Raw genomic sequence first — 19,467 nt, 5'->3', positions numbered from 1 at the left:
GGTGTTTTTCATTGTGGTACTGGCCAGAAGGCAGTGGTATATGCTACAAGAAAAAAATCACTTTTAACCTGGTGCACCAGTGTTCCATTACCCAGCAAATCCAGGGGACAGAAAAGCAGGTATTTGTGTTTTGGGCCTTCTACTCTTCTTTCATTAAAGGCACTACATTAATCTGCCCCAGCATAAGGAAAGTTTGGAACAACTTTTGATGAATTCACCAAGTCTTCCCACCAATATTTTTGGTGGGTGGCAATCAGGGGCATGGCTTACCAGATATACCAAGAGCTGCAATGGATATGCCCTGGGATGTTCCTGAGCCTCAGCAGTTTGCAGAAGATATGCAGCAGCTCAGTGGCTCAAGCCCGCTTTTACTCAAAACAAATGAACCCAGTATTTCGCGGCAGAGGAATAATGGAATTCCAGCCTTAGTTTGAAACTACAAGCATGCATAGGGTTAAAGTTGTCGCTAAATGTTATTTTAACATGGATTCTGTGTAGAAATTTTGATGGTACAGAAAGAAATTCTGTAACTGACAAAAACTATGAAAATAATACGGAGTTATCAAATGTAACCATTTATGGCAGGAAATATCTCCTCTGATATATCTTCTATATTTCCACCAGCAGTGTACATACATATTAAAAAGGAATTTGCCTGAAAGCGTGTGATTAGATAACCCATCTCATATTTAATGTTAATTTATGAGCATTAGGCAAGTTCTTATGAAGCCTTTTTAAACCAATTCATTGCCACGGAGCTGATCATTTATATCAGTCCGTGTACTCAGGTAGTAAAATTCCATAATTCACTTCACTTCACTAGATAACTCTCTTAGCAGAAGGCTTCGCTGGCGCTCAATATATTATCATCAATACTAAGGAATACTATTATTTTTCACTAACAGCATTATTCATGATGAATGAAGATGCCCTGTATCTGCTACTGGTACCTTTCGTGCTAAATAATCCTATTCTCTCTGGACGTAAAGGCACGCGGCTGCTCAGAGGAACGTGTAGATTCAGCAGTTCTGTGCTTTAGTCTCAGCTCTGCTACTCAATCCCCTTAGAGGCTCGGGCAAATCTTTTAAAACTCCTAATATTGAGGTAGCCACTCAATGGCAAAGCAAAGCTTGACTTTTTTGCACGAAGAGCATCCACCACTTTGTCCTGTTCTCTATCAAAACCTTTTGGCAGTAACTGGGGAATGAGTCAATGTGAAGACACCTGCACCTAGGAATTTATGGGAACCTAAGACATACAGAGCTGGGGCTATTGACAAAGAAATTACATTGGAAGAGTTATAGAGATATAGATAAAACCTTACAGCCTCAGCATCTGTACACAGCTACAAAGAGAGCACAAATTCAGCCACAGCCCAATCCTGCCCTTGCTTTCGGGGGGTATTTCCAGCCAACTTGTTCATGTGAGTCTGGGAAGTATGATTCATTTGACAAACCATTTCAAAGTTTCTAAAATACTGGAGACTGTGAAAGGGCAAAGTATTATTAGCATTATAAGAGGGTCTGAAATACAAAAAGCAGATTTGGATTTATGGCTTTGATTTCGTTGCCAAAGCTGGGGTCTGAACATTCAGTTCAGTTTAGTCTGCAGACAGGGACCTGCTCTGACATTTAGATCTGGTTTCTGGTTTCAGATTCCAAATCCTTTCAAAGTCTTGGTCTCTTTAATATTTATTGCAAAAGTTCAGATTCGCTTCACCCAACGGCCCTGCAATGCTGCTCCAGCACTGCGGCCAGCTGGTGTTCCAGCCCCACAGCCACAGCTGTGCTTTCTCCTCATGTCCTCACCGTTGGTTTGAAGAGCTAGTCTGAATCCAGAAACTTCAAGGAACAAAGAAAGGAAAGACACCAGAATACAAACGTTGATGTGGGGTTCAAAATGGCATTTGGTAAAAGGACACCTAGCAATGCTGGTACTAAGAATATACTATAGGCTTGTGAAGCCATACATCACTCACTAAAATACTTAATAAAGAAAGCGTGCTTCATATATACTTGCCATGAACTAATCTACATTACAGAACAGTCCTATAGGTGGGATAAATCTAATCTAACATTAGCAGTCTCTTGGGAAGCATCTCTTTTCATTGAGTAGGAAAGAAACAGGAAATGCCCATTCTCTTTCCGGTATTGTGCAAAGCTTGATTCAGATGAGGCATCAATTAGCATTTCTCTTGACGAGTATTTGACAAACTATTATTTAAACTATTTCCACTGCCAGGTCTTTGGGAAAATTACACTCAGTGCCAAACAGTCTGTTAAAATCTTGCCTAACAAGTCTGCACGTTCCACACTTGAGAATTTAAGCAGATGCTTTATACGGCTAAGAGAAAGAGCTCCCTCCCAGCGTCCACAGTGGAATTTCAGGTTGCTTTAATGGTGTCCAAATTCCTTCCCACCAGACACATTTCCTACTGAATCATGAATAAAATACATCTTCTGCTCAGGCATTAAAACACAGAGGAGAAAACACATCAGCTGTGATGTTCTAATGAGGAAGGCTGAGAGAGAAAAGGTATGAATTAAGATCCACAAACATAAAAGCAATGCTACTTTTTGTGGCATATGTCTTCTGTACGTACATCTCATTCTGTCAGCTAACATACAGTAGTAAAGTTTGAAGATGTAAATATTCTATTATTCAAGGGGTATTTGAAGATTGAATGCAAATCATGCTAAATAAAATATTATAGTTGTCCAGTACTTAATACATTAGGAAAAGGGCAAGGAGGTAATGCCTGATACTGGTGAAGACAAGGATTACAAAGTGAGTTCAGAGCATTCAAAGCTGGGTAAATTCTTTTTGAGAAAATCTGTTACCCAAACCCCAGAATTCTCAATGACTAGGGACATTAAAGCGCTCTAGTCACCAAATAACTGAACTGTGATAGGACCTGCTATTTCATAAGATTTCTGCCATTTGGGGCTGCAACCTTACAAGAATAGGTTTTGTGAGACACCAGGCAGAGAAAGACCAGGGAAGAAAGGTCCTTTCTTTTTGAATTGAAATGAAAGATGAAAGCCTGGGACAAATTCCACTCAGGGACTGAAATTTCACTACCTTCTTGTTACATTCACAAGGCTGTTTCATTTCTAAAATAGAATAAAAGAAAGCAAAATAAAATAAGACAAAATGAAATAAAATAATGCCTGCTGATTACTAAGAACCTTGTAACTGAGGATGGAGAACTACAGGGTTGTTAAGATTTACATGGTACTTTCCAAGCCTCAATCTGTGATTTTTAAAAATAAAATAATATTTTACTCAAAATTACATGTATGTTAAGAGCTCTGTTTCCTCTGCAATGTCTTCCAATAACTTCAGGTAGTCTTCTGGGGGACTGTGTTGGCTGTGAGTTCCCAAGTTAGGGCAATAGCCTCAGAGCATGTAAAATCACTTCCCATACTCCCCAAGCTCCCCTGACCAATGTGAAAGAGATGGCTACAACATTGTCCTTCTCTACCAAATTTCAAATTGGAACAGCAGTCATCCGTTCCTCTTCATATCATTTCTTGCTTATACCAGAGGGAAATTAAGCAAAAAGCATAAATAACCTAGAACGAACACAGCCAGACACATTTTAGACCCTTCAGACAGTATGCCTCACCGTATCGCTCTGCAGTCATTCAGAGACGAGGAAATCATTATTATCGAGCTAGAAGTTTGCTTGAATAGTTATTTAAACTAGTCAATCCTGTAAAACCCCTCCTTTCGCAAAGCTAGGTAGTTTTGTGTTTCCACTCCCAACACCACTCAAAGAAATCTCTTCTTTTCTTCACTCTATCCTTTGTGCTAAGGCAGTACCCAACGGACAGGTCAATGAACTGGGAACTCAGACATTTGGGTTCCATTGCTATGTTGGCACTAAGTGATATCGTGACTTAGTAAAAGTCACGTCATCCCTCTGTTCCAATTTTCCCACCTGCAGACTGGTATCAACACCTACATATTGTCTTTGGCCTGGGGAACCAGTGCTGAGGTCCCAAGGAGGTGTCAGGAAGGCCAACACTCCCTGCCCAAGGTCAGCTTTGAGAAGGAAAAATCTCTCTTCTCCTATTGCTCTTTACCACACTGCCTCAACTTCAAGGGAAGCTTCTTCACAGGTTTCCTGAAAACTTACATATTTTTGTGATAGGACAGAAAGAGAAGAGGAAAGTTCTTCTGAGCTCCTCATTCTGATATCTCATGTCAATAAACTTCGCCAAAAACCTTAACTCCTGTGAGCTCAACCATTCGCCTCTCATCGGGTTGTAACTGAGCAGTGTGTAATAGGTCTTGAATTTTTCACCTAAGAAAGGAGTTGAGCAGTTTCATATCAGAAAAAAACTGTTTTCAGAAAGTTTTTTTAATATTTTGAGAGTTTTTAACTTTATACTGAACATATTCTACAGATCAATGTAGTGTGTTTGTGTAAGACTCTGGATACAAGGGTTGCCCTGATTTTCATTTTCACACCAAGTCTCAGCTCTGGATACTTCCTGCACTAATCAAGCCAATTACCAAATAGGTACTGTTCAGTGGCATCAATGAGAAAGTTAATTGTTTCCTTTTGCTACGATAAATAATAGTGACATCTAAAACAGAGCAGTTTGAGAACCACTGGTAGAGGATGAAGCTTATGGTAAGTGTATTGAGGTACTGCTGGCCCAGATTCCCTGTACAAATTAACACTGGTTTCCAGCTTCGCTAATGAACGGCTGTTACACTTTGCAGCTGGAGGTTTCTGCTGCAACAAATTCTGAAAGAAATTTTGAGGTAGAAGAAGAAGAGAAGGGACAGGCACCGAGACCGCGAAAGCCTAGTTATTGCAAGAGACCATCATTTGGACGTTTCCTTTAAGAGTGAATTATATACGATAACGGCTTCATTGTCACCAAATAGAATACAATTAATTTTATTTTTTAGTATGTTATCAGCAAGCAAACCACCAGTATTAGCTAGATACCATCTGGGAGTGACAGTTTCCTTATTACAAAATATGTAAAAATATGGACTCCCTTAAGGAATCTGTTGCACTACATCTGCTCCGATTTTTGTTATATGCTAATGGATTTTAACCCAGCATATGAAGCATGTAAAAAAAATAACAGAAAATTTTCAACTAAATTACTTGTTTCACATTTAAAGTGTCACAAAGACAGAGACAGCCACATATGCAGCCTTAGCTACAGGGGACTGGGAAGAAACAAAGAAGTAAGGAAGAGGCATTTCTTACCTGCTGTTTTGCTATCCAAGCCTCTCTCTCAAGAGGGATTCTAGCTGCCCACATAATTAAGGCCACTTGATATGTGAAGGAAGTATTGGGACTATACACAGCTAAATCTCCAATAAGCTTAGGTAATAACAAAAGAGTGTGACTGCTGAAGCACAATTATCTTCCTTATTTCCCTCTGTTCATAATATTTTAAACAATCACAATGATTAAAATGGGCTATTACAATTAAGAGACTATTCTCCAGGGGAGAGGGTTGGGTTTTCATGGTCTTCACATATTTCCTTAACTTCCCTTGCAACAATCAGATCTCGAGAATCAGCTGGAATGACAGACTATTCAGGTAGGTAACGAGGAGCTGTCTAGATTAGACTGAGAATACGGTAGATTAAAAATCCTTTCTGCTGAAGTATTGGTGTCATCATTTTTGAGAGAATGACCCATTACCAGAGCTTGAAATAAATGACTGTGCTGCAAACACAGGGCAGAGGAGGGCTGGGTTTTTTCTGCCTTTTTTTTTTTCCCCCTGTACAATTATGTAGCGCTGTAGCTTTAGGCTAACAGAATTTTTGCACTTGTAAAGCAGTTTGGTATGAATTGCTTTTCCATGGATCTGTGTCCCCAGGCCCTGCAGTGTGAAATATACCAGGCATTACTTTTTCATTAGCATCAACACAGGACGTTTCTATGTATTAAGCACTAAAAAATATTTCATGATCTGTTTACATTTCATATCTATATTAATTAGAGCCAGGAAGTTTTTGACTGCACATAAGCTTTTTGCGTAAGTTTTCTTTAAATAAAAGTAATGCACTGCCAGCTGTGGAGACCCAGAGATTTTCCAGACTATTTGGAAACACTATCTCTTCTCTAGCTTGTGTGTGTATATAAACATGCATATATAAATATATACATCTATATAGCCACACACATATATGCTCACACATACAAGATATTCTTATTTACAGGTGTAAGATGTAATTCACAATGAAGCTCTAAATTCAGTATTTTCTAGAAAGAAATATTGTGTGATTGCACTCTAAATGTGTACAACCTAAATTAAAGTCCGTAGGAGGGAAAAGTACCTTACACCTTTAAAAATCAGTACTTACATGCTTTGTACAAGCTCTCCTGTGTGATAAATTGAAAGAGCTTTAGGAATATAAATTAATTAAGTTTCACAACACACGGGCAAGCTAGTTAGGTGTTCTTATACCCACTAATAAACCCAAGGGTAGATGTGGGTGTAAAAAAGCTGACTGAGTGACAGAACTAGGAAAGAACTCAAGTGTCCCCAAGGTCTTTCTCCCCTTTTCGAACAACCAGATCACATTGCTTCCAGACAAAGAAAGAATTCCCTAATCAAGAGAGATGTATCAATCAAAACAGAATACTCTCTCTTTTATCCTCGGTGGCCCAAGTTCCAGATTTGCAATTTCTAAAATTTCTATTCTGCTACTCAGGGAAATAAATAGATGAAAAAAGCTCTGGCCAGGTCAGAAGATGATGATAATAGCACTAATAATAATTTTAAAAATTTATATAAATTTTTTTTAAATAATAAATTTAAAAATTTTAAAATGGAAGAAAAAATGGAAATGGGAAAAACTAGAAATGGGAAAGATATTTCTGCATAACATGTGGGATAGTTTTTAAAGAATAAAACTAAGCTGAAATTAATTCTAAGATTTAATACTACCAGTTGTATTTTGGTGCTTCCTATTGTTACATGACTTAGTACCTGCTGATTCCGGTCTTAGTCAAGCAGGTTAGACAGTTCGACCTAAATAAATCAATAAGTTTAGACACATGAGTGTCATAACAGGAAGCGATGGTTTATGGTAGATGTTTCCGGCTAGACATTACAGCTTGCCCCTCCTCGCCAAACGGGTGACTGCCGTCTCCCCGCAGAGAAAGTACAGCTGGTATGACGACAAGGGATGGATTTCTGCTGGGCCCGGGGCGGGGGGACGGCATCTGAGAACAACGGTGGGATTTACTACCCTGGCTGGCAGGGAACACACGGCTCTGCGTGGCCGACCCAAAGAAGGAGCCCAGATTCAAATGCCTCAAGCCCCTGCTTTTGAAGAGGGATGGGGAAAAAAGAAAGTAACTTGCCCTGTTAATGGTATAATGAACGCAACCCTTCAGCGCCTTGCTCCCCTGTGCATTCAGAGGGGAACAGACCCCTGTAGCATTCGTTTCCATTTACATGGAAACACTTTATAGTAAGTGGCAAAGCCTGATTGCCTCCTTTGATACTCACTGCAATAACAAATACTGGTGCTACCTTTCACTGCATTAGCAGTGCACCGAGACTATCTCAGCGAGCTGCAAATGTACTTCAGCAGGCTTGGGCAAGTGCTCTGATCAAAGCGATTGTTTCCTCTCTAGGGACAGACTCACCCAAGAAAAGCCCACCTTTGGTATTTAATTTTATTTCCTAATGTTTTGGACAAATGTCCCAGGGAAGCCACAGATAAAACTCGCACTGCCTTTGAGAGGGAGTAAGTCCTGATGGAGACCAGAGGCTCTTGTCCACGCATCCCAACCCGACACCTTTTGCACTTCGATTTAGTGGAGACGTGCTCTCAGAAAGCATAGCTGCATGTGACTTCAGCAGCCCTTTTTAGACACATTTTCTGATTCCGAGCCAGCATCACCCTTGATTTCTGTGTTGACACGGTCAAGAATACCGAGGTTTTCTTAATCAATAGTTGGTAGCATTGACTTTGCGGTGTGTTGATTTTGGATTTGAGCAGTAACTGCTGAGTGCTGGATGGGAGAATTAGAGTTCACCCTCTCAAAGAGCTGAGGATTCTCCAATGGCATAGTCAGGTATGTGTTAGAAAAGGCCAAGGGGGACTTTATAATGGATCTCAATGAAGTCAGAGCCAGAGTATCATTCCAGTATATTTCTAACAAGATGTACAGGAACAGATTTAAGTGGTACTTAATGTTTCTCCACCTACAGTACTTGCTGTCACTAGGTGCTAAATAAAAACGACTTACAACCCAGCTTTGAACTTTGTGAGCCAGCACAACTGAGTAGGGCTTGCTGAGGGCCCCACAGTTCAGGTTCATGGAGACATAATTAAAATGCACAAGATAGATGCTCAGTGAACTCTAGCTTTTAATATTTCACAAACAACCTGGATGCCTTTTCTCCTGACCTCCAGCGAAGATTTTTTTCCTCCTGATACTCCACTTGTATTTAAGATTAATGGCTAGCCATTTGGTTAAGGGCAGGTTTGTCACTGTAACTTTTTAAAGCAGTGGCATGCTATTTTTCCAGCCATATTTCCTCCCTAGTAGCGATGGCTAAATGAGAGAGAAGCATACACCAACAAATGAGAAAAGTCTTGGCCGACTGATGTCCAAAAGTGAGATAGGATAATGTAAGAAATCCAGCCACTGCCCCTCAACTCCTGAATTACCAGTATTTGCTGCACTTCCTCCTCAAAACAGAAGTCTCTTCATGCTTCCCTGGTAACTCTTCATGTAACCCCTAGTTACATGGGGTAGCTCAATTCTGGGCACTAATAATTCATGTGGGTTATTTGTCCAGCATTCCCACAAAGGGACTATGGCAGCCAGTAATGTGGGGGGGTAACGTGGGGGGGAAATTTGGGATCTAAATATGACTAGTACTGCTGGATCAAGCAGAAACAGGATCAACGTTACAGTCTAGGGAACATAAGAGGGCCTGAGGCTCTTTAACAAGTAGATCTGGAATGCCCAGTTGGGAAAGAGCAGCACATTTCCCATGCTGTTTTGGCACTTGTGTAGACATGGTACTTGAGCTAGCCATTAACCTACCTTATGCTTTTAGTCCCCACGTCAAAAATTCCTTTGCGGAGAGAAGAGTAAACGTTTTGCGTTGGCTTCTTTCCACATGTTACATTGTACTGGAGACTTTCCATTTCTTTCTTATCATGCAAATTCCACATATCGCTAAACCAACACTGAGTATTCTGTGTAGTATAGTACTCTGTGAGTAGCCAAAAATAGTTAATAAAGCCCATGTTTATTATACAACATATCTAAAAGAAATTGGATGTCTGTGAATCCCAGGCTCCCAAACCAGCTTATATATTCTCTCTTTTCTCTTCTTGGTATTCATACACTTAATACCTAATCATCGCATCACTCGCAATAGATGAGAACACTGCAATTCGAACCTGGCATTGACCTCCAAGTGTTTTTAAGGAGACACGAGTGAAGGAACTACTCAAAAGGCAGACCATAGCAGAGGAAGAGCGAGAGGTCTGTTTCATGTCAATGTTTCAAATTACCCCAAGGAAAGGAACGCACATTTTTGCTTCTGGGAAGCTGGCTTTGGCAAGTGGGCAAAACAGTGCAAGAGATCTGATCTGATGTCAATACCAGATCAAAGAGGCTCATCAAGTCAGCTACTGAGTGAGCTGGGAGTCCTGGGAATTGCTGCTGGATCCCCTCTTGCTTTGGTGCTTTGCAAAATTCTTAAACTTAGCAATACAACCAAGGGCTGCTCTTTTCCTTGTCCTTGCAAATTAACAGACTGTTATTGAAGATATTATTTTAGACTTTCCCTATCTTTGATTGCTTTAAGCACTCAGCTTTCAGAGCACGTTAGCAGCCCCCCATAGCCTTACTTTCTACCTGTAGTCCCTGTAGTTCAGGGACTCTGTTTTCTCCTTCTGCTCCCTCCCTAAAGTTTGAGAACTGGTTCTTTAAGAACTATCATTATTGATTCAAAGATTTAACACATAAACTTCAGCAAAAGCAAGAGACTGGCAAGTTGGGCTTTAGAAATGCTAAGTGTCTTGTCTTTGCTTTTGAGAAAAGAGGTTGGAAAAAGCAACAGAAAGACTCACGTCAGTAATGTATTTAAGAACTCGGCAACCGGCAGTTTAAGTTTTATATTTTAACAACTGAAATACTCATGCCATTGTAATTTGAGACATAAAAGCAAATCATATTTTAGATGGGGGTATATTAATTTTTAAGACATACTGTCACAGAAACTGCTTTATACAAAAAGCTTCACTATAAGTTTGTTTTTATTTGTTCAAAACCAGGCATATCTGGATGTCTTGATATTTAAAAGACATGGGGATATGATCTCATTTTGCTGTAGATACATGGCATGAGATTTATGCAGGATAATTCAAAACAAGTGTTCTCAAACTCTCTCCTGGCTGTGGATCACAGCTTCAGAGATTCTGAATGGATCGCTAATTGGTGCCTGACAGGCAATCGTGTACAGCAGCCACTCCACAGCTCCCCACTTAGAGAAAAATAGGTAAGTAAGTGTACTGTGTATACACAGTTCCCTTATAGTGTGATTACAAATGAGAGAAGGAAAACAAGTTGTGCTCAGAAGGAGCACTCAGGACCACTAGAAAGTGCCAAAAGTACAGAGTGAGAACCACTGAATACAGAGTATTCATCTTAAAATGTCAAATTGATACAGGCTTAGAGTGACAACATCTGAGGGGGTGGCGTAGGGGTCGGGGAAGTGTTCGTTCAGCTATCGAGGGCTCTGATGTCCAACAAACTCTTTGCATTCATTTCAACAGCCTCTATGCAGGCTCTGCGGTGATCCTCTATCTATAATGATTCTCCATCTATATAAGGGTGTGGGACACCTTCCCCATTGCCCACCGTTCCTGCACATGCATTGCTACCTGAGTTTGGCAGTAAGTGTCAGCAGTAGGAGACCGCACCCTCTCTGTAGGGCAGCAACCCAGACAGATGGACACTTTGCCAATGAACAGATCTCTGTTGACAGCTATGGCAGTGATGGCAGGCACAAATCTCTGCTCCAACTCCAGGCTCTGAGGAGAAACAACAGGCGTAGGTGGCTTACGAGCCACGGATGTTCCCAGCCATTTGCTCTCCTTCCTTCCAACCCATCCTCGTCCCATTCCTGCCTGCTCTTTGTTTCTCGCCTTCCCACTCTGCACTTCTCCAAGCCTCACTCCACGTCCGGTCTCCTGGGTCTGCTTCTGAGAGTGGTCACCCTGTCCCCACAGGTGAACATGCTTTCCCTCCCATTTTCCTACTAACTTCCAGCTCCTGTTTCCCTCCTTTCCTTATCTACTGCCCCAATGATTAAAGGTTAGCAAAGTTGACACAACAGAAAGGAGTGCTGCTATAGGAAATGGCAGGTGACCTTTCACAATGGTGCCCGCCTGCCTGTTGTGTATTTGATACTAATGAAGCTTCGCCAAAAATAAAAAGGATTAAACAATAAGGCTAATTAGTTTAAATATTTAGTAATCCCGTAGGTATCCATATAGCTACCCATACTAAAGTAAATCCCCAGTAGCTTCTCCAGGTTCAGTGAAATTATTCTGTTTATAGGCAGTAAGAGCAACGCAAGGGTCCTGCAGAGTGATCTTAGCTCACGAACCAAACAGGAGTCCGGGTGCTCTGAGGGATCTACACTCAAACAATTGGGACCCTCCAGTGACTGCAGAAGTTGGAGGTAAACCAAGCTTGTCATTTATTTTTTGGTTTGTTTGTTTGTTTTCAAGCACAGGTGTTGTGGGTTTTTTCTTTTCTGTTTTTTTTTTTTCCCCCAGCAGAGTAGTACACTATTCCTTTAAAAGCTTGTGTTATTTTAGTGCAAAAGGGTCTCTCTCCTCCGCTCTGCCTCTCAGCCTTGAGGTTCACATTGCACTGATAGCACTAATCTCTGAAGAACCTTTTCAGGATCAATGATTATAGTACTGCTAGCCCCTTGTTTTGCAGACTTTTAAAAATAAAATAAAATAAAAAAATACCCAGCACAATCAGGACACATTCCTTTTCATCTCCGTCTTTCTCATAATTTTCCATGGCAGAGTTCATGTCAAAAATGCTTGGTTTCCACCCTCCGCCCAATTGTAAGCTCTTCAAAGGGAGAGAATAAAAGTTGGAGCCTGAATCCCAGAGCAAATGCTCCTGCAGCCATGCTCAAGCCAGCTTTTGAAGTCTTTCGGCTCACCTCTTGATGCCAGGCAGGCCCCTATTATTACCAATGTTGTTAGCCATTTCAGCTCCATTTCCAGGCCTACATGGACAAGAGAGCAAGGGAGGCCCTTTCATGTCAGGTTTTGCAAAGCTGCTTCACTGTTTGAAGGATGAAAGTCGCTCTTGTTTGTTCTTGCTGCGGTGCACAACATTTGGCTTAAAAAATAGAGGACGTTGCCTTTCTTGAAGTGGACCGTGCATTGCTGGACACAATCAACACTAATGGCAGTTCTGCAGTCAGGGTTTTCACGGATATTTTTTTTTTCCCCTTAAAGAATGTAAATAGCCAAGTGTAGCGGCAGCAAGATCTTTTTTAATTTAGAAAAGAAAAATACATTTGTGCAGATATCAGGGGAGAGGAAGAGAGACAGAAGGGGGGAAACAGCCATTTCCTCATGACACAAGTACAGATGAGAGATTATTTTAATGAGGTCCAAGTAATGAGAGCCCTTAATTCAGGGATACCAAGAGGAAAAGCTTTTCCCCTGTCCTAGAAGCAGCCAAAACAAAGCTGACTTATCCCAGACACAGAAGCGGTCTGCAAATCCTGCAGAGAGCCTCTGCCTGGCTTCGGTGCACGACCTGGGGCTGGTATGATCCCTCTTCCCACCTTCCAAGGGGAGGCTGGAAGGGGAGGATTAGAACTTCCTCTCTTTGACATTGTATCGACAGGTAGACTTTTTCATCACGCTACGCTCTTTTTCCAGGCTCATTATGTCTTCTCTCGGTCCATGAGTTTCTGCCCACGCTTGTGTTTTGAAGGCAGTAAGGCAGGGGAGCATAAGGAAAAGGAGAAGGGAAAAGAAAGCCCCTGAAGCTGAACGTCCTTTTCCAGGGAATGAAACCCTGAAATTCTGTGGCTCACACCATCCTCCAGCAAAACTGCAGCAATGAGGTTGCCAAAATAAGAGAACCCCAAGCAAGCAAGCAACTAAATAAATAAGTACATGAAGAAAGGAAGTTTTTGTTTTGATTTCTTGTTAGTCATGATATTTAGCCTTTTATCGCAGTGATGTTCCCATCCACCCCCTTGAAATCCAGTGCTATATATTCTTCACCAGTAACAACAACAATGCTAAGAAGTCTGAGAGCAAGGAACAGGCGGTCAAATGTACTTCTTGGTCCAGCTGTGTTTAGTTTTCAGATGCCCATGTGTTCCTTGTTAGGCTGTCTTCCAGCCCTCCTCTGCCTTCTTTTCTATTCTTCACAGTCCAAAACTATGAACCAATTACAGACCACAGAGTCAGCTATTTACCCCCTCCTGCCTTTACACAGCTATTTCCTGCCTGCTATCAGCAAAGTTAGACAAAGATGACAACAAGCCCAAGGTTTTTACCGTAAGTTGAACCATAAGTGGGGACCTGAAAACACCCTAAAGCTGTTATATTTTATGTAGGGGAAAATTTGAAAAGGATTATCTGAGGAAAGCAATCAGCTCCAGACTGAAATCTATCTCACTGGTGTTTATATGATAAAATAATTGCCATTTAGGCCTCTATCACACTTGGAATATGAATCATATGTCTGGAGGGCTCTCCTGCAGAGGTTCGGGGGCAGAGCTTCCTTCTTCACCGTAGTAGCCTCTCTGGAGGTGCACATGGGTCTCCGGGCCAAAGAAAACAGTTGTGATTACAGAGTGATAGAGGCAGCCACATGCTGATTCAAAGACCTATAATCTTCTCCCTTCCCACCCTCCCCCTCCCAAAAGCAACAAGTCTGTAAAACTCATTCACTTGCCAGAGGCTGTTTATTCTGTTTAATGGCCACCTATCACCCCTTCACTCATTCTTTTTAGATTTACTAGACAAGCACAAAGCAAATTAGTGCAAAATGCTTTCAGTCAAGTGTCAGGTGGAATCAGACTTGATGAATACTATACTGCTGGGCTTTATAACTGCAGGAACACATATACTGACAACATTGTCTCCTTCAATTAAAGCTATGCTGCCTGTTTTCTGAATCCCTCGTAGAATCCTCCTTTCCTCCCCAAAAGTCAAACCTATAACTTTTTAATATCTTATTTTAATAAAGACATTTTGACACGCACTGTGATGGCCCAAATGGAGAAATCTCAATGCTAGAATTTTTATGATGTGTTTCAAAAACGTATTCTTCAAAGGAAGTATTTCAGTGACACACTGATCTGCAGCAAAGTGTGGATATGTTCGAAAATAGCACCATGTCTGAACCTTGTAATGTAATATTTATAGTATAAATCTTGCTAACTTGCCATAGAAATGAGTCTCCATTGTTGCTCATCCATAAATACACAAGGCCACAGGGGTGGGGGTAAGGGTGGAGAGGGGGCCTGGTTTCTTCTTGACAAGGCAGGGCAGAGGTGTACTCTCCTCCTTAAAGCTAATGCGTGGAGCAGTCCACACACATCAGGGGAGAGCATAACCCCAAGGGGAGCGCATGGGCTTCTAGCAGCGCGACTCCCATTAAAGTCAATAGGAGCCATGTGGCTGAAACCCACACACAGATCTCAGAAAATTCACCCCCTGAGCCAAAAACATTCCTCTGAAGATGGATTGTATCTGATGGGCATAGCTCAGAGTAATGAGCTGATGATGCCGCACTGCCCCGGGGATGCTGTCTAATGCTGCTTGTTTTTGCTGGGACACTCAGCTCGTGTAGCAGACCAGCACGGAGCACAGGACATGCCAGACCATCCAAACATGCTCAAAAAGGCTTGCTTCTGGTTTCCCCTGAGCTCAGGGACCGTGATTAAAGCAGGTTCCTCGGAGCACCGGGACATCAGCCACTGTAATTAAAAGGAGCTTGCAACGGCATCTGGGAGCAGACGGCTACACCAGAAATAGGCAGCGTGGTAACAACCCCACCAATGGACCGGGATAACTGCTTTGAAGAGGGAGACACTACAAATTGCCTGGAGGAATGATTTCAGTCATATCACTGTGCCCACATAGGGGCCACCCTGCTCAGAGCCTGTATGACAGCAGTGCCAGTGAATGCCTCTACCAGTGAAAACAGAGCGCGACGCTGCAGACTGCCATTTGAATACGTGCTTTTTCCAGCAGGTAGAGCAAGCTGATGTCTCATTAAAGGCCATGGTTGTAAGAATTTTCATAACAACAATTTTGGAGAAAACAGACATGTAGAGAAGCTATAGGGAAATGACACATGTTTTGAGGCATTCTGATACCATGGTGATAAGAGTGGTATAAACGATGTAGCAAGGAGGATGGATCCAATCCTCTGTATCGAAACCATCTTATGTCCCTTGTCAAGGCTTAAAAAGATTAAACAAAGATACTTCAACCGGATAATTTAAATAATCAAAGCATCACCATTTCTTGATGATATGTTTAAATTCCAGTTAAACTGGTGAAGGACTGTGAAGCTGGAAGGTAGTCTTATAAATAAAAAGTAGTATTATTCTCTTTCCTCTTCAGGGCACTGGATTTCACAGGTAAAGTCTGGTTCTGCAGTATATTGTAATGCCTAAAAGCAACCCTAAACAGGGATGAGAGAGATAAATAAGGACCTTTATGCAGGTGTATTCCATGAATGTCTTTTATGGATGCCAAGCTGAGGATAAAATCTAATTTACAGCTCTAAATTGGAAACATGCACAGACCCTTTGGAATGCATGTTATTAGTAAGCCAGCTTAGAAGTCTCCATTAACTCATGCCCAGTTGCAGTAAGGAGAAGAATATCATAATTATTTCCTCTACTGCTGTTTGCTCCATCTGAGAGCAGAAAGCGCCCAAATGAATCCAAGTTTAACTGAATGGGGCTGACCCATTCATTTTGTTCCAATTCCCCCCACCCCCATAAACTTAGTGAAGGGCAAATAGGCAAACTATTTGCCTCCCCTTGGCATCTGTACTTTTTAAGTTTAACATATCCTTTTTTGCCTTTCCAAACCTACTCTTAGCACCTGGTTCCTTAATAAAACTTCCCCCATGGTGATAACCCATTCAGGATGAACATGTAAAGTAGGGGAAGGAGGACAGAAAAAAGACCATCTTTTTTTAAGGTCTTGCCCAACACAAAGCCTCTCTCTCTCAGGCCACAAACAGAGAAGTGAAACTTAAGGCATAAAGACGGGGTCAGCTGTGACAGGTCTGCTACGTACAAATGCCCTGAAATCAGAAATTTTGATACATAAGACAAATGTGTGCTTCATATAGGAAGGGAAAGGCTATTCTCTCCCCCACCCCTTTTGTTTTTCTAGAGGAACACACAGACACAAAGGATAGTATTCATCAACCACATTTCAGCCATCTCTGTAAGTTTAGATATGTGTAAGTCTTAATTAGTCATCTAGGCTATGTCTATAGCCAGTGGAGGGAGACACGCTAAAGGTTTTTTCATGCCATCTTATTTTTGATATCTAAATGAAATATATCACCTACTAGAGGCTCCACTTCCTCCATGGTGGGTCCTAAACTACTGCCTAAATTACTGTTCCAGATTTAGCAGAGGCACCTTCCTGGACTACCGTCTGTCCTCAGTGCTGGGTTCCTCCACTGAATTCATTCAACCACAAGGTGGCAAATTCTTTACCAGAAAATGTTGTTTTCCTTTTCTCAGCAACCTGCTTCAGCAGCACACACAACCACAAATCCTGCAGCACAGTTTCAGCAGATATAAATCGGAATAGTTTCACCCACCAGCCTAAGCCTTTTGAGTGTTTCAATCTTTTTCTGAGGCTAGTGAAGAAAATTTTTGTAAAAATTGGAAAAATGCATCATGGAAAAGTCTACCAAGGAAACCTGTGAAAACAAACCTGTAACGTTTACAGCAATTGTCTTCTCTCGGCTGTGGTTTCATTTCCTATAGTATCTATCACAGGGTCTTACTAATTCCACAGAGAGCTGAGAACTTGGCATTTAATCCTGCCAGGGAAAAGCAGCTAAGAATGAAAATTTCACCTACAAATCAAAGGTGCAGAGTCATCATTCCTACTAAATAATTCACCAAGATTTAATATGCTAGCTTTAAAAAACAATTATGGAAACAAAACCTGTTTCAATTTCCTCTTTCATTTTAAGACGTGACTAATATTAAACTAGGATCAGAGGCTCATATCTGAGGTACTTAAATCAGACTCCTTGTGTGTCACTGCTGTCTCACCTGTGGGGTCCTTTAAGGTTGGTAGAAGAAATGAATGTTGTTGGCTTTAATTACTCTGGCTGAATGGTTACACTGGGAAAAGTGGAAGAAAGTTTCAGGAAGCAGGTTTTCTGTTAAGCAAAAATGCTTTCCAAAAGTGAAATAAATAGGATAAATAATAAATAAAAATAAAAAGCAACATAAGGCAGTTATTAAAATAAAAATTGCAACATCTAAAAGAATGAGAAATAGAAAGCATTCTAATACCTAATTGCCATGTATGTTTACTTGCTCTGGTTTGGGTTATTGTCTGTGTGGACTCCAGAAATGTTTTAGAAAAAAATCTTCTTTAACAGTTCCCTGCCTTCTTGACTAAATAATGAAAATGTAATGATAGATTTTAATCCTCCAGCTCTTTTTTCTTGTAACATAAACAGTCTGACAATAGTTCAATTAATAATAAACAAAAGCCCAGAAGCCCAACTTCTCCCACAGAAAGGATGTCAAGCAGAGGCTACAGCAGTTTACCTCCACATTACTGGCAACAGAGATGTTCTGACCCAAGATATTCTTTGCAGATGAGCTTTGAGAACTGGATAAGAAAGAACAATCAGCCAATCTTTTTTTTGGAAACCAAACAACGATGATTCAGCATCAGTAACACAGAACAGACAAAACAATAATCATTGGCAAAAGCCTCCCATGTTGTCTCCGGTGACTGTAGGGAGTCTCACCACACTAATGGCTGGCCCGCAGCCCACTGGAGTACAGGAAAAGCCATCGGGGAGCTCGAGCTGTGCCAGGACATGCACGCTGCTGCTGAGGGAGTACCAGGTAACAGGAGAAAGTGGCAGTTCATGTGCCAGAGGCCGAGAGCCAAAAGTCCCTGCCACCACTAGAGCAGGAAGGTCTGCACTTCGTACTGCTCTCTCTACGAAGGTGCAGTGATTGTGGCTCGCCCCCGCGCCGCAGCTCTCCTGAGCTGTTTCACCCTTGCTAGGTTATCACCCCGGCACATGCAGCAGTGACTCGTCCATCCCCGCTTCGATGTACTACACGTACATTGACAACTGTTTCGAGCCTTCACTTCCCATTGGCGCAAACGAGCCATGGCGGTTCCTCCTCGCGGCTGCCCTCGATTCATACCATGCGGAGGGCACATCCCCAGCTAAGCGGTGCCGGTGAAGAAGTTACTCAAACGAAAGCAATCAGAGGGAAAGACGGGGCACAATCTAGCTGCTAAGACTGCAGCTGCCACCTGGCGAGGAGCAGCAGAACAAACCTGGGATCAGAGTGAGGCGACAGATTTGCACAAAAGCTCAGGAAAGTTTCCTCCCTTTCCGTTTCAGTGCTGGGCTTTATCAGCTATTGACCTGCAGGTCTCTGCAAGGAAAATATATGAGGCTGACTGGGGAGGAGCACAGGGATTTCCTTCTCGGCTAGGGAAGGTATGAGACTCTGGCAACTCAGCACCAAAGACAGATGCTGGCAAGATCGACAGGAAAGCCGCAGGGACCTCAACACAAACCACTGAGGAACCTGAAGGAAGTCAAAGGAGGACAACCAGTCTTCAGGGAAGTGGGGTGGGAGACAAGAGAACGTACCCAGATGGATCAAATCCTCATATGGACTTTGCAGCCTGTGACTGGTGGGAAGAGGCCATGCTCTCCCTCCTTAGTGCAAAACTACTTCTCTTGTTATATCCACGTCACTGAAATCAGCATATGGCTTGCTATCTCCAAAGGTTATTATATTGACAGCATTTTCTAGCGTAATGTGAAGCCATAATCTGCTGCTGACTGGAAGTGAGGAAAAGCCAATGCTTTCTGCTGGCTAAACTGCAGAACTGAGAGTCAGGAGTCTGAATAATTTTTCCAGCTCAGCCAGTGGTTCGCTCCGTACTGTCGATTACGCCACTTGGACTCGGTTCGCACTAGTGAAAGAAAAGGGTAACAACATTTTTTACTGTGGGGTGACTTGAAACTTAATTAATGTTTTCTATGTGTGATGACCCTCAAAGGGGAGATGCCAAACATCACAAAGCACTTGGCACCTCTTTTTTCTCTCTCAGTCTCGAAGTCAGCTAAGCGTCCTGATTATCATAAAATCACACAATAATCTGTGTCTTTTCTGCCTGTTACTGCTGGTGGAT

This window comes from Mycteria americana, chromosome 6 (assembly GCF_035582795.1).
Source record: "Mycteria americana isolate JAX WOST 10 ecotype Jacksonville Zoo and Gardens chromosome 6, USCA_MyAme_1.0, whole genome shotgun sequence".
NCBI classification, from domain to species: Eukaryota; Metazoa; Chordata; class Aves; order Ciconiiformes; family Ciconiidae; genus Mycteria; species Mycteria americana.
The sequence above is the reverse complement of the archived record's forward strand: the minus strand, read 5'-3'. Positions refer to the sequence as shown.